Raw genomic sequence first — 27,881 nt, 5'->3', positions numbered from 1 at the left:
GGTGTTGAAAGAGGTAGTTTGTAAATTTAACCCGAGGCTCACTTCAGACAGGTTCTAGTTACAAGTAGGTAGCCATGTTAGTCTGCCATAGTCGAAACAAACAAACAGACTCCTTCCAGTAGCACCTTAGAGACCATCTAAGTTTGTTATTGGTATGAGCTTTCATGTGCATGCACACTTCTTCAGATAGGTTGTTAATCTCTAAGAAGTGGGGGTCCTTTCTGGACCAGTGGGCCAGACCTTCATCTCCCCACCCTCATGGGCTAACTTTGACAGGTAGGTGGAGTCACTCATCTGTCAATTATCTGATGCTGTAATGGTATCAGGTGATGGAGAGGTGAGTCGTCCTGTCCAGCTGCTTAAGGTAGTTCGTGGGTGACTGCAGGGGTGGGGAACCATTTTTACTCCAAAGGCCACATTGTCCTGGGCCAGGAGTTGGCTTCACCGGCAGAAGCAGCAGCCTGAAGGAGCAGAATACAAAGTGACTCCACCTGCTACTGATAAGCCTTCTTGCTCCTGATGAGAACCAGCTGGCTCCAGCCTTCTTAATCAGGGTTTCCAGCCTCAGTCAGTTGCTGGAAACAACATTTGTCGTTCCTGGCCAGACCTTGCTGCTTCTTGTGACCTTGGATCCTCGGCATTCTTGATCACCATATTGTCTGCCTACGTGAAATGAGATACTCCTGACCTTAGGGCTGGAGTGGACCTTGTATATGGACTCTGCCTTCAGGCAAGTTCCCCCCTGAGACTAAGCTGGTTGGCTAGCTTCTCCCTCCACTGAGCTCTGCCGTGGCTGGCAGCACAGGGCTAGGACACACATTCTGTTCTAGGCAACCTTATGGAGGCCACATGCCAGTGGGAGATGAGGCAAGAAGCCAAAGTGGGAGCAGCAGTGGACCTTTGCCTAGTAGGCTGGTTTCTACACACATTCAAACCCACTCCTCTCTACCTTCCATCCAGGCAAGTAAGAGGCATTATCAGAGTTCAAGGGCATATTCCAGACAGGCAAAAATGCTCAAGGAGGATGCAAAGAACAGCCAGTGAGGTGTATGGCCTGGAGAGGGGGAAGCAGTGTTGCCTGGAAAGAGCCACAATAAGAGGCCTGAAGGGCATGTATATATATATGTGCAAGTATATATATATATATATATATATATATATATATATATATATATTTAACCAATACAACAATACATTGATCATTGACATCTCCCTCCCCCCCTTCCATGGTTCCTTTTAGATATTCATTGCTTCTGCATATTCTAATTGCTCCATATATATTTTTTCCTTTCTCATTAGATCTCTGCTTCATTTATTCTGCTGAATTTACTCTAACCCTAACATTTTAACCCTTTTACAATGATTCGTCAGATATTCTACAAACATTTCTCCATGTTCTTTAAAAACTCTTCCCTCCTGCTTTCTTATTTTGTAGTTAGGTTTGCTAATTGTACATACTCCATCAATTTCATCTGCTACTCCGCCACCATTGGTACTGTTCCCTCCATCCACTTCTGAGCACATATCATTTGGACTGCCCTAGTAACATAGAGAAACAAATTCTTTTGATCTCTGGGTACATCTGTGGAGGGTCACATTTAGCCCACAAGGCTGAGGTTATTTTTGATCCAGAGGCAAGCATTTCAGGTGGTGTTCAACTAAGTTTTATTCAGAACATATCTATTGAGATAAATGAATCAAACTTGTTCATTACTTCCACTGGGCCTATTCTGAGTAAAATCTAGTTGAATACTATGAAAGGAATATTTTAATATGAGGGTGTGTTTTTTAAAGAATGTGAAATATATACCTGAATTCTTTAGAATGTTTCCTTCTATGTTGATGTTAGTTATATGTTCTAAGTTTCAAAAATATTCACTTATCCTCAAAGTGTTGGAAAAGCAGGCCTCTGGTATGAACAAAACCAAAGGAATTAAGCCTGCTTTCATTTCCACTCCCAGGTCAGCAGTTTTGACAGTATTTTCCATTGCAGACAGACATAAATAAATGTGAGGTCCTTTCCAAGATTAGGTTGTATAACAGAATAAGTACAAAATGTGCTGTTAGGTAGGTGTGGAAAACATCTTTAAATGTGCTCTGAAGACACTTTTGCTCTAATATTTGGGTCGGTGGTCTGCTGGTGGTCTGTGATGTTCTTTTATTGAATGCATACAGAGCAGTTGTCATCACTCAGTGCTTAGAGGAGACCGAAGACTTTAGGGTGGGAGTAAGGGCAACATGAAGGATGAGCTGCAGTAACAATAACCCCTCCTTTCTGCTCACAGTAATCCAACTAATAATGCCCAAGGATGCATCAGTCCACTATAGAGACGTGAGGATGCAAGTTCCCTACCACAAAATAAATAAGGGGGGAAATTATAGTCCATCACAAACGTTGCCAGAGAACATCAGTTTGCCACCATTGTGGGACCCCAAACCTTGCATCTGAAGTCTCCATTTTGCCTGGAAAGTTTCGCTGGCAAAGGTCTATCTAAGGTCTGTCTAAGGCAAAGGCCACTTTCCATCTCTGCTTCCACCTTCTGAAATGGAAAAGACAAGAGTGGAGTGGAGTCAACACTGGTGTTGTTGCTGCTTATCTGAATGGTTCTGGGGTGAGCCTGAGGTCGGAGCCATGCAGGTCCACTAACAAGCACTCGATTGGTGGTGCCAATCTGTGGTGGCTCTGCCATACACTTGGTAGAAAAGTCCTCTTTCAAGGATGACCTGGAGCAACCCAAGGCAAGCCTTTAAAAACTGTAAGACAGAGATGTTTCCATGTAAAAAAAATTCCTTATGGCTATGAAACTTCAAAACAAAAGGGGGGAAATTGAGTGCTGCACACCCCAAGTCCACATTTGACCACCAAAGCCATTGCAAGTTGTGGGTGGGTGGGCTTTGTGTTTGAAGAATGTGTATCAAACCACCATCCCAGTAATGCAAAGGATTCGTTGAGAGGCTCAGGAAGACCACATTGTGGCAGAGAAAAGGGAGGGGAGCTAAAGGAAGAGCATATCTTCCCCCACCCCTTTGGCCTTTTTTTTGGGAGCAGAAGTGGAATTCAATCCCAGGTCTTTGTGACTCATCAGAGCTCACGCACTGAACTTCTACATTTCTCCTCAGGCCTCACAATTGTGAGTGCACCCAGTGATTTAACTTTGTGCTTGCTGGTTATGAAAACAAAAGTTATAGTCCACTTTTAAGTGCATTAATATTGGGTGGGAAGACATCATAAACTGGCCTAGGATATGTTTTCCAGCACAAGGACTGCATTCTCCTGTGGGAGACCTACCAGGGGTTTACAGTGTATACCAGTGCTGGGCAGAGTCAGAGGCATAGGGAAGTGGAGCAATGACTGTGATTTCTTGTTGTACCGTGGGCTCCATTCCAGCTGTGCAAAGGCCAGATGTTTCTACATCCCTTCTCTATCTCTCATTCCAGTTAAGCAAGAAGCCTCATCATAGTTTAAGGAAACTTTCCAACCAGGCAAAAGTATTCGAGAGTACAGAATGAGCTTGGTAAGTGGCATGGCACAGTGACCATCCCAAGGACCAGTTACAGTGGCCTGAAGTGCTGTATTTGGCCCACAGGGTAGAGGCTTCCTACTCCATCATAAAATAAATGATAATTAGCTGGTCAGGGTTCTGAGAGTCACTGGGAGACCCCCTTTCTCCTCACGAAGCTGCATTTCCCAGAATCCCCTGGGAAAAAGGGATTGACTGTTAAACCACTCTGAACTGTAGGTCTGTGAGGAGACTAGGGATTTCCTAACAACTCTCAGCACCCTTAATAAACTACAATATCCAGATTGGAGGGGGTAGGGGGAGCCATGACTGTTTAAAGTGGTAGGATACTGCTTTAAATGTATGGTGCAGATATGACTGGAGTCTTTCGGTCCACTTCAAATGCAGAAAACTGAAGTCTCAGTACATTCTTGAACCACTCCTGCAAAACAGTGACAGTCTCTCGGATTTGTAACCTGCCAATTCCAAATGGCTCATGTTGGATAATAGTAACTTCACAGCCAATGAATTAGAACCAGTTAAATTAGAAAACTTAAAAACCTGCCTCCACAACAATTCTCTAGCTGTGAAGGTTCAAGCAGTTTCAGTAATCAAATATTCCTTTTCAAAGTCATGTTTTAAAGACCAGCTTGATGTTTTTCCACCTTGCCCCTATACGTCTGGAATTCCAGCATGAAGCGCTTTGTACAAATATTGAGTGTAATATGTTATTTTTCATAACTGTGAAAAACATAGCATTTGAGAGGAATGAAGTTTAGCCAAGGGTCAGACTGAAAGATGTGATCAAAGCATCTTTCAAACAATAATTTATGAGGCTATAATCCAAGGGCAGATCAGGCTGAATTCACCTCCTATCTATTTATTGTTCATCAATGTGCATGATCTATTTTTCATCAAAGAGGAAACAAACTGAAATGATCACATAGCGTATATATGTGAATCTTTATAAAAACATCCGTCTCCTCTACTTTCATGGAGTTATGCAAGCCCCTCTTCCCCAGGCGGTAAGAAGCCGGAGATATCACTGCAGGACTTAGTTTTCCTTGGCGGAGAGAGTAGCGGAGATGCGTGATGTCTTTGTTATATTTGTTTCACATAATAAATACCCAAGCAGAGCATACTCGAAGCAAATCAGCTTCTATAGCAGGAAGCAAGACCTTTCATTCTCCCTCAGATTTGTAGAGCAACAGTGGATGGGCCCCCAAGTCTGCCTCCCGTCAGTGTTAAAAGAATATTCAACAACTCTCTTAAGGGACTGTGAGTTAGTACAGTGGTACCTCGGGTTACATAGCTTCAGGTTACATACACTTCAGGTTACAGACTCCACTAACCCAGAAATAGTACCTCAGGTTAAGAACTTTGCTTCAGGATGAGAACAGAAATCGTGCTCCAGCGGTACGACGGCAGCAGGAGGCCCCATTAGCTAAAGTGGTCTGCAGGTTAACTAGAGTTCTGGATCTCCGGAACGAATTAAGTACTTAACCCGAGGTACCACTGTATCTGGAGAAGGGGCCATCTGCATTCCAATGCAGTGTCAAAAGAAGAACCTAACTTTAACCTACTGGCATACATAGCAGGAAGGCTTCCCATTTCAGAAGATTGCCATCCAACTTGTGGGAGGTGATCAGTGTCTTGCTCACTGCTTCAGGTCCCAAGTGTTGGTCTGAAGAAAACTCTGATTTGGTTGATGCGCTAGTCACCCCAGACCCCTCAGGGAAGGCTCCTAAGAAGAAGAAGCAGCACCTCCTCAGGATCAAACCCCCTGCATCCTGCTGCTTCTGAAGAGCTTTCCCTGTGGTGGAGGCTCTTGAGAAGCAGAACCTACAGGATCGAAGCCGCCCTCTCTGCCGGGAGGGAGGAAAGAAGGTCAACAACCATCCTTTATCCACCTCTTCCCTAACTTTCCCTTCAGCTTGGGGTGGAGCTGAAGCAGGATTCACCCCTCCCTGCCTTCGGCCTCTTTTTTAGCATTTCCCAGCCTGCCATTTCCTGTTCCTTTCTCCTTGCTTGTCCTCAGCTTTCCTGTTTCCTTTTCCTGGCCTGAAATTAATCATAGTTCCCAGGTCAAGCACCCCCATAGGATTTGCAACGTGGTTGGCTCCTGTCATCGCTTTCTGACTGCCTGAACCTTCAGCACAGACAACAGCCTCGGATGAGCCGCTTGGCTCCTGGACCTCCTCCAGCTGCCCCACCAGAGAGTGCAGAGTCCCCTCCTCTCCCCACCCTTTCTGTCTTGCTCTTACATACAAGTCACAGAATGGCAGATGTAATGAGTCACAATGTAAACAAACGGTTTTCTATGCATTCCTGCATTCCAAGCTGACTTTCCTTGGATGCATCACCGGATTATTATCCAGACCGTCTACCATTATCTTTATTCCCCAAACCTTTAGGAAAAAAATACTGTTTCCACAGGATGTTTCCAGATTTTGGTATGCTGGAATCAAGACATACATAAATAAATTTTCTGCAAAAACAGAAATTTGTCACCACCTGGAACAATTTATGTCAGTCTTTTCACGTTGTGTTCTTTTTGGTTCACTGTGTGCTCTGCTTTTGTTTCTGGAGTCTACGAAATGTGCACACACGGAATGTTGACAGTCCTTCCTAAGGCAACAAGAGTCCATAACTTGTTTGGGGTTAGATCTTTAAGTACCAACTCTCAAGGGTGAATACTGGCTACATAACAGAAACTGCCTGGTCGACAAGACCCTGGAGAGGGACTGTTTGTTTTTAAAAACATGCCATGGGCAACAGCCCTCAGCCGGTGTTGGCCTATAACTAGTCCCAATGGAATCAGGTAGCAGGAGATCCTACTGAGAACTCACCGTCCCTTCAAAAAAAAGCAACATTGTGTAGAATAGCTCCTTGCGGAAGATAAATGTTCACAAAAAATATTGGTTAGTTGTGGTCGGTTGGATGCTTCTTCAAAATACTTCTCTGTTTCTTTTTCCGTTCTCCATTCCAAAGCCAAAAATGCTTGCAATCATTCCTCCTTCCAAACTGGATCCCCACCCCCTGTCCAATCTTCTACCATTTGCATCCCATTGCCCCTTAATTCACCTTTCTTTCCATCTTCACTTTTTGGAACATCTTGTTGCTGACTTCCGTGCTTCTTTATAACATAAAGCAGAACACTTCTGGAACACCTATTTATCTTCGAAGGATAAACAGTTTATTTCATATCCCTTTTAAAGAGATTTGGAAATGCATCCGTATCTCTAAGAATAGAGATAACAGAGGAGTAAATGCAGGCATGTCCAACGTGAAGCTGGAAAGGATCTGAATGTCATCACGTTCAGCCTCTGAAGACCAGTGGAGAATCGATCACCATAATTTCTTAAAGTTTCTTATAGAAACCAGGCAAACAGTTTGGCTCCAGGGATCTGGGACAGCTAACAGCCTCTGCGTTCTAAAGTCAGCTTTTATTCAGACTGCACAGCTAAAGAGGGGAGCGAAATTTAATTCAGTTTGCATTCAAAGGTGAACCTACCTAATTCACATTTCTAAAACAACATATGGGCCCAAACTCAGCCATCCTTTGAAATCCACACTTCTCTGAACTTTGTGATGCGGTTCTTCAGTCAAATAAATGCATATACTAGGGTAAAGGGTGCTTATAAATATATATGTTAGCAAAAATAATATATGAAAATGCATTATATCAGGGGAAAATGCTTTACAAAAATGTGTCCTGCATATTAGGAAAAATGGCATACAAAATGTATATATTTGGAGAAATTTGCACTAAAATGCTGGTGAAGACATGCTTTTAAAAAGAGACAAAGTGCAAACTGATGTGGATAAGTGAATGTAAGATTGGGGAAATTAGAAAAAGAGAGCTTCACGGCCCTAGTGCAGCACTCTTAACCATTATGCCACATGTGCTAATTGAATCCTACCTGAAAATAGTGTCAACCTGGAAGTGATCTCAGTTTAAGGCAGTTACCTATGTTCCTAAGATATATATTTTTCAAAGTGCAAATTACTATTTGTATACCTTTATGCAGTATGTTCGAAGGTTGTTGACTTTACTGATCAGATTTTAATCAAATATCTCTTTGAAATTAGACTGCAGTCCTTCAATGTGCTGCAGAAAAGTATGTTAATAGGGAGCTTTTGTACTCCAGAAAATTATAATGTGGAATCATACTTCAAAATGCTAGGGCAGAGCGAGGGGGGGGGGGAATGAAGCCTGCCAGTAATTTTTAAGAAGGGAAGGCAAAGGGGTATCAAAGAAGCTAGTAAAAAGCTAAAGAACAAAGAAAGCTTTGAATCAGAAGACCAAATGTTTTCTTTTTCTGGCAGAATTGCTAGAACGCAGGTGCCCAAACATTTGCCCTCTATTCCTCTTTCTGCCTCAACTTGTTGTTAATATAAAGAGAGCTCACCTGATGATTGCCGTTTAAACATCCTCAGTCTGTGAACTGTTTTCTCTTGATATACTTTGTGCAATTGCACATTGTTTCCTCTAATAAGCATGTAGTAGTTCTGTTTGTTCTCTGTTGTATCATTTTTTGTTTTAGATTACTATATAGCATCTTAATATTAATTTTCTGAGCAAGCCCTCCTTCTATTTCCTTTGCAGTTCCCGTCATTGCAATTATTATCTTTTTGTAAGATTTTTTTATAGCTCAGATGGTGTGAACTATTTATATATCTTTTCTCTTCACAACGGCCCTACATAGTTTTCTTTTTCAGAGTCATCAGGTGAGGGTGTGCGTGTGCAGAGCTATTTGATATGCCCAGTGTATAAAATACAGAGTTCTCTTTTCTGTGCTTGCATCTGCTGGATCACACCCTGAAAAGACTTCAGATGGGTTCTTTGAAATATATTTGGGAAGCCAGTTTTCAATTGCTCGCTTTTAGCAGTGGTACAGGAAACAAGAAATAGAAGTCCTGCCACAAGGCGACCTTATGAATCTGTTCTTCAAGAGTATTAAACAACCCTTGTTAAAATTAGAACGTTGCTTAAATATTTGCCCAGCCCACAAAGGACAGAGACTGAGGTCTTCTTTCAGTACCCAGGTCTAGCTGAATAGGAATATAGGAAGATGCCTTATGAAAGGTCAGCCGATGAGCTGGATCACGCAACACGTGCAGACTCTTCCCCGTGTTCTTCCTGCTGCTGTGCTAAACTAAACTAAACCAAGGTTTGGCTTAGCATGTTGTCCAACTGGAACGCTCATGGTCAAGGCCCCTCCTCACTAAATGCAAGCTGTAGCCAAGAACAAACCCTGCCCTGCAAAATTCAGAGAAGTGCAAATGTTGGAGGATGGATGTGTTTTAGTTCTCGTGCTGTTTCAAATGGCGCCAATCTTGGCGTTCACATTTAAATGCCAGCTGAATTGAATTTCTCCTCCCTGCCAATAGTGTTCCTTTCCCCCTCCCTCCTTCTATAATGTTTTCTCTGAAGTAAGTACCATTCACCAAAGGTACCGGTACCTTACAATGTTAATTAAAAGCTCATTCCTTGAAAGTACTGTCCCCTACCTTGCTTCCTTTCCAGGGAGGCTAGAAGATTAGCAATATTCTAGGGAGAGGGGCTTAATTGCTCCCTAATGAGTCAGTTTCTGTTCTGCACTAGGATGGAAGAAGCTTTAATTACTGGGGGTTTTATTGGTTTTCTTGTACACTCAAGGCAGCCCAGACAGTGGACACAAACCTGAATAGGGTCACCAAATGAAGAAACCAGCAGTTGTGTTTACACATTGAGAAAGAATGCTCTCAACCGTTACCTTTATTCATTCCTGCCAGAGGAACAGTCACCGCATCTTGAAGATCCCTTTCATTACTACTGTGCCTATTACATAACATTTGCTTGCTTCTTTCCACTTATAACCAAGGAAAACAGACCTTTTAAACATGGCAACAAATCCCTTCAGTTTGAGAATTTGTTTTACCCACATACAAGGAAGCCTTTGGAAAAGTTGCACCATTCATTGGGGTGGGGATTCAAGTGAAGTCGTCCAGATTTCAACCCTATGGTCTTTTCCTTAAATGGAAAATCTTGTATTTCAAAGAAAACCAAAACTTGTGTCTTTAATTTTGGTACAGTCTTCAAAGGTTTGTTTTTACCCCCTAAGAAATTACTAGCACACGGCAACAAATATAATTATCCATTTTGCCATACATGAGATTTAAAGCTAACGACTGAGCCTCTTGGGCTTGATGATCAAAAGGTTGGCGGTTTGAATCCCTGCGACAGAGTGAGCTCCCGTTGCTCTGTCCCAGCTCCTGCCAACCTAGCAGTTTGAAAGCACACCAGTGCAAGTAGATAAATAGGTACCACTGTGGTGGGAAGGCAAATGGCATTTCCGTGTGCTCTGGCACTTTTCACGGTGTCCCGTTGCGCCAGAAGCAGTTTAGTCATGCTGGCCACATGACCCAGAAAGCTGTCTGTGGACAAACGCCAGCTCCCTCGGCCTGAAAGCGAGATGAGCGCCACAACCCCATAGTCGCCTTTGACTAGACTTAACCATCCAGGAATCCTTTACCTTTACCTTACCACATGAGATTTACAGCATCCAGTTTAACTTTGAGCATCTCCAGACATCCTTTTTATTGTGCTCATGTTGGTATTAGGGGAGTCATACTTGCTTCCCCTCTCAATACTTTTTGCACCTACAAAGGCTTTAGGGTGTTCATATGGCTTCATTTCCAGTCAGTGGGTATCCTTTTATTTCCTGCTGAAATCCAATAACTTTTCATACTGCAAATGTTCTGGGGGAGTGGGTTTCTCCCGCTTTTGCTGCAGCCCTTCCAGACAGCAGTGATATGGTAGCATTTGGGAAGCATCACAGAACAATTAAGCAGAATAAATACACCAGTAATGCCCTATTATTGCATCAAGAGACTCTGTGGCAGAATACACCAGCAATTATCTCCAGGATGCTCCTCAATCCTGAGTCTACTCTTCGCTTTTCTATCTGCTTGAGCATAGGTCCACTGGAGCAAGCCTGGCCCAATGCATTCTGGTACCTGAGGTAAACCACAAAATGGCATCCCTCTCCCCACCAGGGAAGAAGGCAGGAGCAAAGATCAACATCAGGGACAAGGCAGAATAAAGAGCAACATCAGGATCCATTGCCCCTATGGATCCTACCACTTGAGGCAGTTGAAACTCGTCGCCTCATGGGTAGGCCAGAACCTGACTGCTCTCTTGATGTTCAAACACTGGACCAGAATCACAGTAATTCCATTCCAAGCAACTTGGAGATTGTGGCAGGACAGAATCCATAATAACCATGCTGTTCACGCAAACCCTGTAGTTGTTCGCCTGTACCCAGGTAGTAGCTGATGTGCTAGTTTTTGTCCCATTCCCCCATTAATTCTTGACCCTTTGCTTTCATGGCTCTTAAACATGAGCAGTCTTTGGTCCTTCTTCTTGGTGTTAGATTTGTTGTTTGCTAGACATGCAAATAGGTGAGAAATGAAGGAATCAGTGTTGATGCCAGAATTTTTCTGATGCTTTGAAAGCAGAGCAAGTCCCTCCATGCAGGTCTGAGGGAAACAATATTCGGTGGGGCTCTCCCAGCACAAAGTCTAAAGGGACACACATATAGTCTCTTGCTTCTCTTTCTCAGCTTCCTGGTGGCACCTCTCCCACTCATACTGGGAAGTGGTTCAGAAGTGGAAGGTAAACAAACAAAGCATCGGAGCTGGTGTCATATAAGACATTATTATATAAGATACTTCTTAGGTAAAGATTACATCTTCAGCAGTATTGTTCTCCTTACCACCACACTCAAATCTGTAGCTTACCACAAAGGTGACTCACTATTGCCACTCCCTGTGGTAGAAACCAACATGGGCTGTTGAAGCAAAGCATTTAGGATTTAAGGCGTACATTTTAGGCATACTTTTACCACTTGGATAGCCTTTCATAGAATTATAGAGTTGACTCCAAGCGTTATCTCGTCCAACCACCTGAAATGCGGGAATCTCAGCTCAGATTGCCATCCCACCTCTGTTTAAAAACCTCCAAAGGAGGAGACTCCACCACCTTCTGAGGGAGTCCATTACACTGTTGAACAGCTCTGATTGTCAGTAAGTTCTTCTTGGTGTTTAGTTGTATACCTGGAGGAGTATCTCCACCCCCATCATTCAGCCCAGACACTGAGGTCCAATTCCAAGGGCCTTCTGGGAAAGTTACAGGGAACCAAGCAGAAGGCCTTCTTGGTAGTCATGCCCGCCCTGTGAAACACCCTCCTGTCAGATGTCAAGGAAATAAACAACGGTCTGACTTTCAGAAGACATCTGAAGGCAGTCTTGTATAGGGAAGTTTTTTATGTTTGATGTTATGCTGTGTTTGATGTTTTAATTTGTTGGAAGCTGCCCAGGGTGGCTGGGGCAACCCAGTCAGATGAGCAACATATAAATGATAAATTGTTGTTGTTGGAATCTTCTTTCTTCTAACTTGAAGCCATTGGTTTGGGTCCTAGCTTCCTGAGCAGGAGAAAATAAGCTCACTCCATCTTCCATGTGGTCAGCAACTCACAGGAAGTCAGTTCCGGCACCCCTCAGGCGGGTGGCATTGTCATTCTAAGAGAATGAGGGGTGGGTTCATGGTGAGCTCTGGCACCTCTTTTTCTAGAAAAACAGCACTGCAATGGATAGCCTTTTAAATATTTGAAGATTCCTATCATACCTCCTCAGTCTCCTCCAGGCTCAACATACCCAACTCCCCCAACCATTAAAAAGAGGGCTTGGTTTCCAGATCCTTTATCATCTTTGCTTCTCCCAAAGAATCCTGAGAACTGTAGTTTAAGAGTGCTGGGAACTGCCGCTCTGTGACAAACTACAGTTCCCATGATCCTTTTGGAGAAGCCAACACTTTAAATGTATGGTGTAAGGTGACCTTCTTTCTACTGCGTCTGTTTCCTTTCTGCTGATGGGCACTTTGGGTAGTTTCTTAAATCCCTGAGATTTGGTCAGCCTTTACCAGGAACCAAGCCTTTAGTGTGACAGGCTCTGCGCTGTGGAACTCCTTGCCAACAGACGCTTGGCAGGAGTCCTCCATGATTTCTTCCAGTCATCTTTTAAAAACAGTATTGTTCAGACAGACAAGAACAGGAAATTCACCAATCAGTTTTTGATAGATGTTGTTGATGTTTTTATTGTTACTATAGGGTTGTGTGTTTAGGTGTACCATATACCACCTTGCTATAATTTCTATGGATCTGCAGTTTTAAATATTTAAATAAAAATAAATATTATTCATTGCCTTTGTTGCTTTGTACAAAAAAGAAAAGCACCACAGCAACTTAAAAACAAGTTAAAATACAAACAGGTAAAATAAATTAAAAACCAATAATAATAATATCTTAAAATTCCTTTCTCTTTGTGTACTTTTGAGGGTCGAAATGTATAAAGATAATGCTTTTGATTACAATGCACAAAACTGCATTGATTGCTTTGATTTGTATCCTGCTTTTTCGCTGGAATCTCCAAGCAGCAAGCAACATTAAGAAAATAATACAGATACAGTACAGGTACTTCACAATCCCTTTCCTGACTCCTCCTTGCTTCACCTTTTTCAGGGCAACGGCCCTGTCATCGCCATATGATAGGGAAGTGACAAAGGGCACAGTGCATCTGATGCAGAAGCAGGCACTATCTTTGTCAGGGACTGGCAGGGCTCTGAAGAGTGTATGGCAAAGACTGGGGGATGCTGAGCCAGGAGAGGAGGCCAGCGATTTATGGGGTTTTGTGCCACCCATGAGGCATCTGTGAGGGCTGGAGGAAGGTGAATTTATTATGTCCCATCAATGTGAGGATTTCAGCCTGTGCAAGAAGACTGTCCCCGTTCTCTTCCCCCTGTGTTTTCCCTACCCCTTCTCCAAAAGCGATCTAGGAGCTTCCCCAACCCCCTGGAACAGACTTAGAGGGTGCACAAGAGCAAAAGAAGAGGGAGGGAATATTCTGTTACTGAAATATACTTGGAGTCGAGAGTGGATTTCATGCTCTTTATTCAGCTCATAGTGGAGAGGAGGAATGGAATTTCCCCCAGAATGTCTGCTTTATATACATTATTTACACAATGGGCCCCACACGATTGCTAATTCCAGGATTCTCCTATAGGCCAATCAGGTTGCGGATTCACTTCCACCTGGAGCTGGATTGGGTGGCTCCTGTGGACCAATCAGACTGCTGCATTCTGGATCCTATTGTTCTAGGACCAATCAGACTGCTGCATTCTGGATTCTATTCAACTCAGTACATAACAGTTACACAAGGAGAAATAATTCTGCTGATGGAATAAGAGATTTACATAGCATTCCACCTTCTTTACTTTTTCTTCCTTTCTCCATCTTTGATTTCTGCAGCATCCCTATAAGCCAGAGTTGGCATTTCATATCTAAATATTATAGACCCATTCATTTTTCCAAGTCCTATTTAAGTAATTTGCATGTACAACAGTTCCACAAACTACTGATCTGTTATCAGGCACAATCTAAAGCGCTGGTTATTTTCTATAAAGCCCTACACAGCATGCATCCAAGCTATCTTAAGTACAGTGGTACCTCAGGTTACAGGTGCTTCAGGTTACAGATGCTTCAGGTTACAGACTCCGCTAACCCAGAAATAGTACCTCGGGTTAAGAACTTTGCTTCAGGATGAGAACAGAAATCGCAAAAACGGCAGGAGGCCCCATTAGCTAAAGTGGTGTCTCAGGTTAAGAACAGTTTCAGGTTAAGAGTGGACCTCCAGAACAAATTAAGTTCTTAACCTGAGGTACCACTGTACTAAAGGTAAAGGTAAAGGTAAAGGTACCCCTGCCCGTACGGGCCAGTCTTGACAGACACTAGGGTTGTGCACTCATCTCACTCTAGAGGCCGGGAGCCAGTGCTGTCCGCAGACACTTCCGGGTCACGTGGCCAGCGTGACGAAGCTGCTCCAGCGAACCGGCACCAGAGCAGCACACGGAAATGCCGTTTACCTTCCCGCTATAAAGCGGTACCTATTTATCTACTTGCACTTAAGGGTGCTTTCGAACTGCTAGGTGGGCAGGAACTGGGACCGAACGACGGAAACTCACCCCGCCGCGGGGATTCGAACCGCCGACCCTGCGATCGGCAAGTCCTAGGCGCGGAGGTTTTACCCACAGCGCCACCCGCGTTTCAGGTAAAGAATGGACCTCCAGAACAAATTAAGTTCTTAACCCGAGGTACCACTGTACTATATTCCCTCAAATGAACCAACCCAGGGTTTGAGATCTTTGGGAGAGGCCCTGCTCTCAGTCCCGCCTCCCTGACAGGCATGTTTGGTGTGGATGAAGGCAGAGCCGCCTTGGTGGCTGCTCCTAGGCTTTTGAACTCCATCCCTAGAGAAGCTAGACTGGCTCCCTCCTTGTCGTCCTTCTGCCGGTAGTTGAAGACTTTCTTCTTCCAACAGGCCTTTGGGAACTGACTGTTTTCAATGAAAGGGCTAGTGTTGTGCTGTTTTAATTGCAATTATTGGAATGGTTTTAATAGACTTTATATTTGTATACAGTTGTAATTCTATCAATGTTTAATTGTGTTTTTTTTACTTTTTCTGTTTGAGTGATACTTGTTTTTGTCTGTAAGCTGTCTTGAGTCCCATCAGGGAAAATGGAGGGAGAATGATGATAATAATAATAATAATAATAATAATAATAATAATAATAATAAATTATACACACACACACCACCAACCTACATCCTTTGCTGAGAGAAATGACAATCCTAGAAGGGTCAGAAGAGTTAGCCAGTCAAAATTTACAACAGAATAGCAATAACTGTATATCAGAACAGACATACTATATACTGGAAAGAAGAATCTCATTAAAAGAGATGGATAGTTAAGTGATTATTCCTGAGGCTGAAACACATTAAATTATTTTAAAAGATTGGTGGGGAAAAATATGAACAAAGTTTATTGGTCTTTTTCTTGCCAACAGCTTTGATATGTGAGTAAGCAGATAAATATTTGGATTTTGTTACAGATGGCTACATTTCAAGCAGAATGAGTCTCACAAGAAGGAGCTGTGCATCACATACAACAGTAATCATCATGGTGATTTTAATTTGTATATGGAATACCACCAATATAAAAGTTCAGGGCTGTGTTCAGGGCTATCTCTGATTTGAGGGAGTCCTCGGGTTAACCCCCTCCTACACTGGGAGATCCTGAGACAAGGGTGTGGGACTTCAGACCCAGGAGACAAATGTGGCCCCCAATTCCTCTCTGTCTGGCCCTTAGAATCCTCTGCAGGCCACACCTCCTCTCCCCACACTGTGTAAGAACTAGCCTACCGTAGAAGGAGTACATTTGTAGGTCTACCCACTTTTGAATCTGGCTCCACACACCACTGGCATGGGGCTCTCAGAAAGATTGCAGCCCAGAGAAGAATGGGGCCGTCAGGCTGAGAAAGGTTCCCCACTCCTCACCTGAGGGGCTTATTGGACAGTATCTGGCCAGTAGCAGCGGTGAACAGCAACAGTGCTGGGATCAGCACCAGAAAGCTGCGCCTGATTAGCAGGAGCGAGCCAGCAGTAAATCACATGAAGCAAGTCAGAGTTAACTAAGGTTACCAGACGTCCCCGTTTCCCAGGGACAGTCCCCGGGTTTACAAATCAGTCCCCATTCAAATTCCATTGAAGTTGAAAAGTGTCAAATGCCCTCTGTTAAGTAGGGCACAGGGTCACCATAACCTAGCCACCACCCCATCTTCTGACCACATCTCTGTCTTTGGCCCTTATTTATTTAACCTACAGCAATCAGTGCAATCTAGGAAGGCTTCAGCACAGCAGCAGGTTTTTCTGGGGTGCCAGGACCCCCAAAATCGTCACAGGTGCCACATACTGCAGCTAAGCTTGTTCTTTAAGGTGCAAATAAACTAACCAACTGCCCATGTTAGCACTATGAATGATCGGTGGCCTAGAAAGCTCTCTTCAGATTGCTACCTGATTATAAATAAATGAAGTTTTTACTTAATGGAAATTTACTCAGGAGGAACAGGAGATTGTTTCAAATAAGTACCATATGAAAATGGGAGCATGTCCATGGGAGCATAATCAGTCTGAAGACTGTGACTGCCCATTAAGGGCTTGTCCTTATATTTACTGAAATGAGAGAAGCAGTTGTACTTGAAGGTAACTAAAATAAACTTTTGGCTCATAGCTATAGGACAGTGGGTATACCACAGGTGTTATTACCTCCTGTCATGAGTGTTTCCATGGCAAAGTACAACAGCAGTTGCTTGCAATGTGGCTCATAGGAGGAGATTTCCATGACCAAGAATGCACAAACACCACAGGAGGTATTAAAAAAGAAACAGCAACTGTTTACAACTGATTCGTTACTTGAAAAGTACCCCTTATTTTATGGCAAGTTGGGTGTGTAGTGTGGGTATATTGCAAAGACGCTGGCTGGGGGAAGGGAGATGAAACTGTTCTAGCTATGGGGTGGATCTTGGATAACTCACAGAGTGTCTTTTAACCCAGTAACTCTGTAAAAGATCCAGGATTAGAAATATTATGGGAAATGATTTGGTAAGATCTTGCACAGGCTTGTCCTATGTTAGCTTTCTTGCCTTTGTGAATGGGCAAGAAAGATGGGAGAATGACTTCTCCTTTCATCCTCTGTGTGACCAAGGGGGAGAAGGGAAGTTAAGGCTGCAGTTTTGGATAGAAATCACTTCCAGGTGACCTGTTTAATGAGAACTAGCAGTCTTATATCTGGCGTTGCTTGGGAATTCTAAGAAAAAAATAAATAAAAATACCCTGCTCCATGACCTCAGAAACTATCCTGCCAAATTTGCTTAAACTCAGTGCAGTTTTGAAATGTCAGCCTGACATCTTGATTCAAAATGGCATCCACCTATATCTAAGCAGAGATAAAAACTTGCTGTGATTTCAGTAACTGCCTTGCAAAATGTTGTTAGATATCTTAAGAGGTGTCCAAATGCACAAAAGAATACACAAAGGAAAAAACCTGACCAAAATATACAGTAGCATCACTTCCTTCGTTTTGATTTGTTTGTGGGGAGGTTAGGCAAGGTCACATCAAATATCCAGTGCATTTTCCTGCCACTTTCCTTACTTTAAAACATCCATACAAATTCATGAGGAGGAGCCGGAATCCAGTTTTCAGAAAATCTGTGGCCATTTTCATCACCAAAGAGGAATCTAAATTTGCCATATAAATAGCAGACTGTGGAGTACCAATCTGTAAGGAAAGATTCAAACTGAATATGCTAATTAAACGGTACATAATTAGCAGTAATTACAGAGCATACGCCACTCTCCATAAATATTATAAAAATGTCACACACCCTCCAGGAGATACAGTTTGATCAGAGACTTTCTATGTTAACCTTGGCTGGCATTATGTATATGCCACCCACAAGTTTGCTGCCCAGAAACTGCTCTGTAATTTTGTATCCAAGATTTGCTAGGTGGGAAAAAGAAAATAGAAAGATGTATTCTCAAAATCCTTTTAATTATGAACAGGGTAAATGTTTGATCTTACCACCTTCATGCTTGCAACAAACCCAGCAAACCACCAGGCACATCTGATTTTTGTAAAAACATGCAACAGTTTTCTGTTTTAGGACAGAACCACACTCTTCTCCTTACACACTCCTAATTTATTCCTTAAATCACATAGATTACACTGCACCAGAAGACTTTTTTCTTTTCTTTTGAAGGGTTGCAGTCTCTTGGGGCAATCTCTCATGGCCGACATGGCAACAGTCCCCCAAGCATATATTTTTAATTGTGCATTCATTCTGATTTGTGCTCAGGATGATATCAGGGCAGTTATATACTCTAGAATCCTGCATTGAATACTTGACATACTGCTTTGTTTCCAATCAATGTACATCCTGATACTTCCTGCAGAAATCCTGTAACTTTTTATACCACAATTGTGCTAAGGTTTTGTCCCGCTTTTGGTTCTGTATAGTGGAACAGCATCCCTGCAGAGAGCAAAAATGTAATAACATTGGGGCAGCATTGCAGAAGTGAAATGATGTGTTGGCGGTCCTGTATAAATCCATCACTAATGCACTGATATGGCATCAATGAAATGTTGCAGAATACACCTGGGAGTGAGAAACAAGTCTATAAGGGCTCTCTGTCTACCACGCTTCTACCATCTCCTTTGCTTTTGGCATGGGCAAATATTACATTTTGTGGTGTTGTGCTGGCATAGCTATTGGCACAGCTCACTCTTAAGTGTTTGCATACTAAAATCTGATTTGCAGCAGCAAATCTTGATGAGCATGCTGTTAGATAGGTTGGTAAATGAAACAGGAAATAAGGCTTAATAAATTGAATCAGTTCCACCCACCCTACAGCCTCCTTATTTCTTCTCAAAGAAAATCTTCAGAGTCCTTTTTATATCTTAGATTATTTCTTGATGATATTGAAACTCTTAAGGCCATGCCAGCATGAATAATCAAAAATAAGGCACTGTTATAGAGCAGTGTGGGATGACTCAGCAGCAGTCCTATATTGCAAGGGCAGTTACTTGGAATCTGTCCCAGTTATAGATGCTAAAGCATTTCCATGTAATATCTAATTCTCATAATTTGCAATTTCCTTCCGAAGTCCTTTCAGGCACTACCTTGAATCAAATTAATATTCAGAACACAGACTGCAATTCAGCGGCATGCAGATTGCATGTTTCCAGAGAACCTCTGCATCATGCATTTGGTACTCTAAGCACAGTGATGTGAAGAAAATGTTTTACTGGAATTTCTTGTTCCTCTGCACCTGCTGATTTCACCCCATTTTCACCACCACTGTTATTTACTTCCCCTGGTGTAAATCTGTCCACAATTTCCACCTTTCTTTTCAGCGCGATTCAAATTAATAGCCAAAGTGGTACTGCCAAGAGTGTGGACAGCTGTAGACGAGAGAGTTGGTAGGCCTTTTATTGTTCTGACAGAATCTGCTCTGCTCTTCAAAATATTACATTGAAATATTGTAAATCATTTAAAAAACAGCAACAGGTAAAAGGTATCCCATTGTATACATCTTGATTATTCCCCCTTCCCTCCAATTTTTCAAAATTCTTTCTGCCTATTATGTCTGTATCATCATTGTCATCATAAGGCCTGACACAGGCCTGGGGAATCCCAGACTAGCGACCTGAATGCAGCCCCCACCCCATCCTTTATTTCTGGTCCTTTAATCTCTCTCCAGGCCATACATGCACCACTTTGGTCCACACTTTTCTCAGGTTCTTTTGCCTGGCCGGAATGTGTCTTTGAACTATACTAAGGCCTCTTTACTTGATGTCATGTGCTGGCTGGATGCAGAGGAGTAGTGGGAGGCACTACCTGGGGAAACCCCAAGTAAGGAAGGCTCAGAGCGAGTGAAGGTGGTGAGACAATGATGCATGGTCAGAGGGAGAAGAGAGAGCAGACTGAGGGGATGAGGTGTTAGAAGCTAACCAGGTAACAGGGTTTAGTGAGACGGAAGAATCTGTGGTAGATAGCAGTCCAGAACTGGAGGCAGAAGGGGAGGCTAGAGAGGAAGGGGACTAAGAGACAGCACTGAGTCCGGCTGGTGAGGAAGCCAGACTGACTTCCCTCCTGCAGTGACCAGCTCCCTTCCCTGAATGTATATGTTGTGGTGGAAGGGGGAGAGGATGTTGAAAAGTTCTGGGTGGGTGTGGGTTTCAACATTCAGTGAGGTTGCAACAGGATAAACAGAGACTTGTACATTCATTTCAAAATGGGATCTGGTATCACCTGAGTTAGTACAGTTTTGTTATAGCCGAGCCATTTATTTGTTAGGGAGATTGGTTGATATTTTTCCAGTGGGACCTAATGGTTGGGAAATATTCTGAAGATCAAGAATTAGCTATCACAACTTTGAAAAAGTGATGCCTACCTGCTGCCAGGGGAGCAGCTGACATAAGGGTGGGTGGATGCAGTTAGGAAACAAACCAGCTTGGAACAGAGACAAGGAAAGACAGAAGCAAAGAGAGACATCAACTGAAGACTAAGCACATTTTGGAAGTCATCTCTTGCTGAAGAGCTGCAGGTCTGCTGCTTATTGGGCTTGCTTCCACTTATGCTCTGTTTGTATATTCACAAATAAATATACTAATATGAAATATTGTACAGATTCAGGCCCCAGCCTTTTTTTATCAGGCTTTTAAAAGTTGTAATATTGGCTTGGAAAACTGACACCTTATTAATGTTATTTGGCATTTGAAGGGTTATAGCTTAGTGGTAGAGCATACGCTTTGCATGCAAAAGGTCTCGGGTTCAATTCCCAGCATCTCCAGCTAGAACTGGGAGAGAACCCTGTCTGAAATCCTGGAGAGTTGCTGCCAGTCAGTGTAGATGGTACTGAGCTAGATGGGCCAATGGTCTGACTTAGTATAAGGCAGCATCCTATGCTCCTCGTAATTTGCTTTTAGGTATGTATGTTTTGTTTTTTTGTATGCTGTAACCTTGTGACAAAGGGCAAGATATAAAAATGTAAAAATTATAAGTCCCCTGTGCTCTTTTCCAATGAAAGCTAACCTAGGCAATAGAAAGCTAACCTAGGTAGTATTGCCCCTGGAATTTCTTGCCACTGGTGAAGTGTGCATCTATACATTCAGATCTGCGCATTGCTTATGTGTGCATAATTATTTGATTTTAAATTCTGGAGTTCTTTTAGAAATATTAAGCAGAACACAAGCAAACAACCATCACTTGGAAAACATCAGGAAACCAAGGCTTACAAATGTTGGATTATGTGTGGAAAGAAAAGTGAACACTTTTAGCTGATGCTCACAAAGCAGGCCCACTGATAATTCTGGGAACAAAACATAGTGTCTGGACAAACACTGCCATAAAAAGTACTAATGGATTGGAAAGCACAGGGATTTCATTTTGGCAGGCTTTCAAGGTTTAGCTCAGCATCCCAGGCTTATGTGGAACTACCGGTTTCTTTTTGTAGCTGCTTTGACATGTGGTTACATTAAATAGACTCTGTAGCACTTTCTGTCCTTGGAATAGGTTCCAATTGAAGTACATTCTACGTTGCTTTTAGTAAACCAAGACCAGTATTGATGTCTTCTGCTGCCATTGTTGTCATGCAAAATAAATATGGAAGAAGGATGATGAGATGCATCCATCCTATCGAATTAGAAGAGGAGGCAAAGGCTCCCCAGCACAGACACCACTCTTTAAAGACACTCTGACACCCAAAACTGATGGCACCAGCAATGGTACTGGCCTGCTACTGTGATCCAGCAGAGTTGCTGTCTGTCAAGAGACTGCCAATGTGCAGTCAGGGCATGTTCATTACAGTGCAGGTCACATGAGTCACTTGAATGTCATCACCAAATCACAATTTGCCAGCTCATTCTTTTGCATTGGCTCAGCTAACAAATCTAAAGTACACAAGATTCTTGCAGCACTGTGTTTCCTGTAGAATGTAGGCACATGCCATTTTTAGGTGTACAGCTAATGGCTTTTCAAATATTGTTTCAAGGCACAAAGTACGGATGTGACGAAAATCTGTTTGCAAACATATGTATCATAAAGACACACTAACTGGAAAGCTGTAGTTGGTTGCAGCCCTCTCTTGGCTATACATGCAGCAGCAAATATGTCTGGCAACATGAGAAATGGACTTCAGTTTCAATATTAATAATCCCAGTGAAAATTCTACCACACCTAGTTTTATGTGTTCCTGACTGATTTTCATCTGAGTCAAGCCCACACTTTTCCTGGACTGTTCCAAAACTCTTGCAACTATCCTGAGAGTTTCTCCTTAAATTTCCAGAGATATCAGAACAACATTGCTTTCAAGATGCAATAGGCACCCACTATCTGCACTTTTCAGAAACAATGGAAGACACTGTTGTTCTGATAAGCCTTCCTAGCTGGCTGAGTACCTCTCTAGCATAGGTGTCCATTTTGGATTGATTTTTAACTCCTCTCATTGTTTTTGTACTGTTTTGTAACTGGCTTTTAAATTGTTTTTATTATATGTTATAAATCAACTTGGAACATATGTGGAAGGTAAGATATTTCCCCTGAGTGAGTGCCTGAGGGCCCTGCTCTTGCCACTTACCATCTGGCCTGGGGCGGGGCCTGAAGCCTCATAAGGACTGCGTGCTGCTTGCTGCCTGCTGCCCAGGAGGACTCCCCTGAGTGAGTGCTTGAGGGCCCTGCTCTTGCCACTTACCATCTGGCCTGGAGCGGGGCCTGAAGCCTCATAAGGACTGTGTGCTGCTTGCTGCCTGCTGCCCAGGAGGACTCCCCTGAGTGAGTGCTTGAGGGCCCTGCTCTTGCCACTTACCATCTGGCCTGGGGCGGGGCCTGAAGCCTCATAAGGACTGCGTGCTGCTTGCTGCCTGCTGCCCAGGAGGACTCCCCTGAGTGAGTGCTTGAGGGCCCTGCTCTTGCCACTTACCATCTGGCCTGGGGTGGGGCCTGAAGCCTCATAAGGACTGTGTGCTGCTTACTGCCTGCTGCCCAGGAGGACTCCCCTGAGTGAGTGCTTGAGGGCCCTGCTCTTGCCACTTACCATCTGGCCTGGGGTGGGGCCTGAAGCCTCATAAGGACTGCGTGCTGCTTGCTGCCTGCTGCCCAGGAGGACTCCCCTGAGTGAGTGCTTGAGGGCCCTGCTCTTGCCACTTACCATCTGGCCTGGGGTGGGGCCTGAAGCCTCATAAGGACTGCGTGCTGCTTGCTGCCTGCTGCCCAGGAGGACTCCCCTGAGTGAGTGCCTGAGGGCCCTGCTCTTGCCACTTACCATCTGGCCTGGGGCGGGGCCTGAAGCCTCATAAGGACTGCGTGCTGCTTGCTGCCTGCTGCCAAGGAGGACTCCCCTGAGTGAGTGCTTGAGGGCCCTGCTCTTGCCACTTACCATCTGGCCTGGGGCGGGGCCTGAAGCCTCATAAGGACTGCGTGCTGCTTGCTGCCTGCTGCCCAGGAGGACTCCCCTGAGTGAGTGCCTGAGGGCCCTGCTCTTGCCACTTACCACCTGGCCCAGGGTGGGGCCTGACAGGCCTCACTAGGACAGTGTTACTGCAGGAGGGGCACAGAGTGTTTTTAAAATGTTTTTTAAAAATTTCTTTTGGATTTTTTGTATGTGGGGGGTGGGGGTGGGATGGGTGTTTGGTTGGGTTTGGGGAATTATTTTTTTATTTTGATGTTTTTGTAATTTTTACATTTTTTTTGTTTGTATTGTTTTAATGGCTGATGCATGTTCCACAGGGGGGAATGCACTGGGACAACCGATCTCAGTGATCACGGGTAGGAGGAGGAGTTACGCTAAGACCAGACCATGTCATTACAGAGGAGGCAGGTTTAGTCGTTGTCTGAAGACTATTCCTGCCTCCGGGTCTGGTCCTGACCGGATGGATACTAGAATCAGCAAGGGATACCCACATGACCTGAAGGTGCTGCTGTGCAATGCCAGGTCAATGATTCATAAGACCACTGCCATCCATGACTTGATCATGGATGGAGGACTTGACCTGGCATGTGTAACAGAGACTTGGCTGGATGAAGCAGATGGGCCTGTCCTTGCCACTGCTTGTCCACCAGGTTTCTCTTACGCACAGCAACCCAGGTCATGTGGGCAAGGAGGGGGGGTTGCAGTGATTTTTAGAAAGTCATTAGTTTGCACCAGGCGTCCTATTGGGAAGACCCATTTTTCTGAGTGCATGTTCTGGAAGTTGGGCAATAGGGGCAGTACAGGATTCCTTTTGGTGTACCGACCTCCCCGCTGCACCAAGGATTCCCTGCCCGAGCTGCTTCAGGTCGTGGCGGATGTTCTCCTGGAGACACCTAGCTTGGTCGTCCTAGGGGATTTTAACATCCATGCCGACACGACCTTACAAGGGGCAGCTCGGGACTTCGTGGAAAGCATGGCCTCCATGGGGCTGTCCCTGAATAAGTCTGGCCCAACCCATGGCCGCGGACATGCCTTGGGCCTGGTGTTTACCTCTATGGATGTTGGTGATCTGACACTAAGTAAAAGTGAAACAAAAGAAGTGCCATGGTCAGATCACTTCCTGGTGCAACTGGACTTCTCTGCGACCCATCCCCTCTGCAGGGAGGTGGGACCAGTTCGGATGGTCCGCCCCCGCCACTTAATGGATCCAAATGGTTTCCAGAAAGTGGTAGGGGATGCTTTATCCCATGTTGATGGCCTTTCAGCTGATTCCCTGGTGGCCCGCTGGAATGCGGAGTTAACCAGGGCTGTTGACTGTTTGGCTCCGAAGCGCCCTCTCCGATTGCATGGAGCCCGGAGAGCCCCGTGGTTTTCCACGGATCTGAGGGCAATGAAACAATCGTTGAGACGGCTAGAGCGCCGGTGGCGGATAACTCATTCCGAATCTGACCGGACACAGGTTAGAGCTCAACGTCGAGCCTACCAAGTGGCGATAGCGACGGCGAAGAAGAATTTCTTCGCCGCCTCTATTGCATCTGCAGAAAACAGCAGCAGGAGACTTTTTCAGGTGGTTCACAATTTAGTGGAACCACCTGTAACATCGGGGCCCAGTACGGGCCACATATTCTCCTGCAATGATTTTGCGAAGTTTTTTGCAGATAAAATCGCTCAGATTCGGGAAGAAGTAGACTCCACCGTGGGAGCTGGGCCGGGGCGGGAGAGTGCTAGAGTTCTGTCTAGTCAAGTTGAGTGGGATCAATTCCAATCTGTTACCTCCGAGGATGTGGACAGGCTGCTTGGACGAGTGAAACCAACCACCTGGATCCTGGATCCTTGCCCATCCTGGCTTATAAAAGCTAGCCGGGAAGGACTGGGCGATGGGCTTCGTGGGGTGGTGAATGCTTCCCTCCATGAGGGAGCCTTCCCAGACCCACTGAAAGAGGCGGTTATTAAACCGCTTCTTAAAAAACCATCTTTAGATGCGGCCACAATGGCCAACTATCGCCCAGTCTCAAATCTTCCATTCTTGGGCAAGGTGATAGAGCGAGCGGTTGCCGAACAACTCCAGGCACGCCTGGAAGAAGCAGATCATTTGGATCCCTTCCAGTCGGGATTCAGGCCTCATCATGGGACTGAAACTGCCTTGGTCGCAATGGTTGATGATCTCCAGCAGGCTAGGGACAAAGGTGAGAGCTGTTTCCTAGTTCTACTGGATCTCTCAGCGGCGTTTGATACCATCGACATAACATCCTTCTGGACCGTCTTGAGGGGCTGGGAGCTGGGGGCACTCTCCTACAGTGGTTCCGCTCCTTCCTCCTGGGCCGTGTTCAGAAAGTGGTGGTGGGGGATGAGTGTTCAGACTCCTGGGCTCTCACTTGTGGGGTGCCTCAGGGTTCTGTCCTCTCCCCCATGCTTTTCAACATTTACATGCAGCCGCTGGGAGAGATCATCAGGAGGTTTGGGCTGGGTGTTCATCAGTATGCGGATGATACCCAGCTCTACCTCTCTTTTAAATCAGAACCAGTGAGGGCAGTGAAGGTCCTGTGTGAGTGTCTGGAGGCGGTTGGAGGATGGATGGCGGCTAACAGATTGAGGTCGAATCCTGACAAGACAGAAGTACTGTTTCTGGGGGACAGGAGGCGGGCAGGTGTGGAGGATTCCCTGGTCCTGAATGGGGTAACTGTGCCCCTGAAGGACCAGGTGCGCAGCCTGGGAGTCATTTTGGACTCACAGCTGTCCATGGAGGCACAGGTCAAATCTGTGTCCAGGGCAGCTGTGTACCAGCTCCATCTAGTACGTAGGCTGAGACCCTATCTGCCTGCGGACTGTCTCGCCAGAGTGGTGTATGCTCTGGTTATCTCCCGCTTGGACTACTGCAATGCACTCTACGTGGGGCTACCTTTGAAGGTGACTCGGAAACTACAACTAATCCAGAATGCAGCAGCTAGACTGGTGACTGGGAGCGGCCGCCGAAACCATATAACACTGGTCTTTAAAGACGTACATTGGCTCCCAGTATGTTTCCGAGCACAATTCAAAGTGTTGGTGCTGACCTTTAAAGCCCTAAACGGCCTCGGTCCAGTATACCTGAAGGAGCGTCTCCACCCCCATCATTCTGCCCGGACGCTGAGGTCCAGCGCCGAGGGCCTTCTGGCGGTTCCCTCATTGCGAGAAGCGAAAATACAGGGAACCAGGCAGAGGGCCTTCTCGGTAGTGGCGCCCACCCTGTGGAACGCCCTTCCAGCAGATGTCAAAGCGATAAACAACTACCTGACATTCAGAAGACATCTTAAGGCAGCCCTGTTCAGGGAAGTTTTTAAAGTGTGATATTTTACTGTATTTTTGGTTTTTATGGAAGCCGCCCAGAGTGGCTGGGGAGGCCCAGCCAGATGGGCGGGGTATAAATAATAAATTATTATTATTATTATTATTATTATTATTATTATTATTATTATTATTATTATTTTATTCAGGCTTTTGACAGTTAAATTAAAATCTACTGTGGTGTTCATAATAATGTTTCAGGGTACGTTCCTCTTAAGGAAAGAACAAAGACTTAAGAATTCTGGTTATTTATATTTATTTATTAACTACTTAGATTGCCAACCTAGTTTGGGTATTGCGTTAGAGTTACTGGTTCCTGCCCCTCCTTTTATTATATAATACAAGAAAATTGTGTGACTTGAAAGAAGAAGATTTGGTTTCTGTGCTCAACCTGCTTGCAATTTAAAATAGCAGCTTTGGCTTCTTGAATATATTTGTTTAGAAAACATTTGCACTCAAAATCTTCTGGGGATTATCTGTCCTGTAATGCAATGCAGGTGGGCCAGCTGCAGAGCATTAAAAAGCGGAGCACAGATGGGAGGTCTGGCCTCAAAAGGAAGTGGGGAGGGGAGGTAATGCCATTTGGGTGGGGATAATCCTGGGTTTAGAAGGTGAGACAGGGTAGGGTTGGTTGGGCAACACAGTGGAAGGTTAGCTAATTACTCAAGCTTTTGGCTGAATTCCTCGAAAATAGCTTACAGTCTTTTGCGTGTTAAGTGTAGTTTCAAAAGTGTGGCGTTGAAATTACTGTCATTTTCTAACTTTAGATACTGGGTGTCCAAAAACAGTAAACAAAGTGTATTTTCACCACCACAACAGCATATCATAGACGTGTTTATTCCTAACCTTCCTTTTTTTTTAATTTCTTCTGGATGGAAAAACAACACTGAATTATTACTTTCCCTGCAAGGGAAGCTTTGCAGCTAACCACTCCCATAAGTAGTCAAAAGTTTCAAAAGAAGAGCATTTGTGTGTGAAAAGAATACAGTACTGGATACCTTTAGTGTTTGCAGTAGTACTTGTTTAATTCATAAACATGGTGCTACTTTGCAAAGAAGTCTTCCCCTTCTACGCTATACAGACCTGCCCTTGAAACATATTTTGGGACCGGGTCAAATACATGTTGGAAATGTAAAGAAAAAGAAGGGACTTT

General features: G+C 44.3%; 1 long non-coding RNA gene across 5 annotated transcripts in view; it reads right to left on the bottom strand.

The window, feature by feature from the left end:
- Positions 1 to 17,949: 17,949 nt before the first annotated feature.
- LOC310852903 overlaps positions 17,950 to 27,881 on the bottom strand; it is a 28,453-nt gene continuing 18,521 nt past the window's right edge. For all 5 annotated transcript variants that reach the window (XR_014568413.1, XR_014568414.1, XR_014568415.1 and 2 more), the window contains exon 4: positions 17,950 to 19,397. This is a non-coding gene — a long non-coding RNA (uncharacterized lncRNA). The remainder of the gene's footprint in view (positions 19,398 to 27,881) is intronic.

Source organism: Podarcis gaigeae (assembly GCF_964106915.1).
Source record: "Podarcis gaigeae genome assembly, chromosome: 9".
Taxonomy (NCBI): Eukaryota; Metazoa; Chordata; class Lepidosauria; order Squamata; family Lacertidae; genus Podarcis; species Podarcis gaigeae.
Note: the sequence above shows the minus strand (reverse complement) of the source record. Positions and strands in the feature narration are given on the sequence as shown.